The sequence below is a fragment of the Poecilia formosa genome, unplaced genomic scaffold (assembly GCF_000485575.1).
Source record: "Poecilia formosa unplaced genomic scaffold, Poecilia_formosa-5.1.2 Scaffold4, whole genome shotgun sequence".
NCBI lineage: Eukaryota > Metazoa > Chordata > Actinopteri > Cyprinodontiformes > Poeciliidae > Poecilia > Poecilia formosa.
This window is the reverse complement of record NW_006799943.1, coordinates 5203547-5206114: the sequence shown is the minus strand read 5'-3', so window position 1 is coordinate 5206114 and position 2568 is coordinate 5203547.

Genomic DNA, 2568 nt, shown 5'->3' with positions numbered 1-2568 from the left:
ACATTCTGTGGATTTTCTGCCTTTCCCCCCAGTTTACCCAATTATCTGCCAACTCCTCGCACTATACTAGTGTTGCGCATTAGTGTTCACAGCCTTAATTGTTTTCCATGTCTTGTTATGCTACTACAACAATCTTTAATAGGTTTTCTGGAGATGTTTGCATCACTGCTGGCCCAAGCCTCCACGGCCTGGAGGCCCAAGTCATGGAGGCGGCTGGCCTCCATGGCCAGCAATTTAGCTTTTGCACTAAGCTAAATTTTGCACTAATTTAGATTAGTGCAAAAGACTTCACACTAAGCTAAATTTTATTTTGGAGCCCTCTTTATCTGCTGTTAATGTGGACTGCTACAAAACAACAGGCGATTAGATCATTCGCACAGCTGCTATAAACTCATTGCATCTCCGAATAATGTTATGCATATCTAGTGGTGGCAAAAGCAACAGAAAAAAATAATGTGCTCTGGACTAAAGATGGAATATATGCACACATATTCATGACATGCTTTTACGTTATTAATAAATGTAATTCCAGTAATGAAAAATTAACTTTATACCAGGTGAGTCTCTCTCACCTGAGAATGTGAACCTGTACTGGGATGATTCTGTGCCTTCAAATAATTTTAACAGCTCCTGGAGAAGTTTCATAACTTATAAGTCTGAAACAGGAACAGGTCTGAAAAAAACTGTGCTACAGTTGAGAGAGATTCCTTTGATGTATCAAAGAGTGATGTCATCACTGCTGATGTCATTGTTACCATAGGAACTGAACATTCTAATGGTGCATCCACACCAAATACGTTTTGAGCGTCAGGCGAGTCTGGTTTACATTCAAAGTCTATGTGGAGCGTCCAACGTTGCACTAGACGCTCTAAATGCGCCGCAACTTCCCTCGACGCGCCTCCACATAGACTTTGAATGCTAACCAGATGCGCCTGACGGTCAAAACGCATTTGGTGAACGCACCATTATATGTCCAGTGTCATATCAGGTCCATCATATTAGGACCAAAGCCTGGTCCTAATANCAACAGGCGATTAGATCATTCGCACAGCTGCTATAAACTCATTGCATCTCCGAATAATGTTATGCATATCTAGTGGTGGCTAAAGCAACAGAAAAAAATAATGTGCTCTGGACTAAAGATGGAATATATGCACACATATTCATGACATGCTTTTACATTATTAATAAATGTAATTCCAGTACTGAAAAATTGACTTTATACCAGGTGAGTGTTTGTCACCTGAGAATGTGAACCTGTACTGGGCTGATTCTGAGCCTTCAAATAATTTTAACAGCTCCTGGAGAAGTTTCATAACTTATATGTCTGAAACAGGAACAGGTCTGAAAAAAACTGTGCTACAGTTGAGATTCTTTTGATGTATCAACGAGTGATGTCATCACTGCTGATGTCATTGTTACCATAGGAACTGAACATTCTAATGGTGCATTCACGCCAAATACGTTTTGAGCGTCAGGCGAGTCTGGTTTACATTCAACGTCTATGTGGAGCGTCCAACGTTGCACTAGACGCTCTAAAGGCGCCGCAACTTCCCTCGACGCGCCTCCACATAGACTTTGAATGTTAACCAGATGCGCCTGACGGTCAAAACGCATTTGGTGAACGCACCATTATATGTCCAGTGTCATATCAGGTCCATCATATTAGGACCAAAGCCTGGTCCTAATATGATGGATTCATTGCTTTGGGTCAGGGGCAATGTTTAGAGGTAAAATGCGAATTAAGTTTTAGTTAATGTTTGGGTTAGGCAAATTCGCAGCTACTAATATGAAGGGAAATCAATGCAAAGTTCTAATATGGGTCGAAATAGTTTTGACAAACCTGTATAGAATTTTGTTTTCTAAATCATTCTATAAATAATGATGATAATAATGTTAGGTTGTTTTTCTGCCAATTGCATAGATGCAGTACACTAGTAGTCTAATGCAGTGTTTCCCAACCCTGGTCCTCAAGGCACACTGCCCTGCATGTTTTAGGTATTTCCTTCCTTCAGCCCAGCTGATTCCAATCGATTACTGATTAACAGGCGTTTGTTGAACTGCAATCAGCTGAATCAGGCATATTAAAGCAGGGAAACCTCGAAAATATGTAGGACAGTGTGCCTTGTGGACCAGGGTTGGGAATCACTGGTCTTATGCGTTGAATGTGACACATTCAACGCATTAAAAATCAATCAGAACCAAAAGTTTGCCTTTTGGCAAATTTCATATTTTACTGTCATGGATGGATGAATATTTGTTTATGTTAAATATTCATCCATCCATCGTCTAACACACTTATCCTTGCACACACACATTCATACCTTGGGACAATTTAGAGAGACCAATTCATCAATTAATTTTTGAGAAATTTTACATGCTTATAGGAAGGTTTTAATAATGTTTCTTCTGCTGTTTTGAACTCTGAAACTGATCGTGTTTTTTTCTCCATTGTTTTTGGAGTCAGGGATTGTATTTGCGTCGAGGCTTGTGTCTGTTTTTATTTCCTAAATTTGTGTAAAGCCTCAAATTTACATAATGCCCAGTGTTGGCAAAACCTGGGTTTGA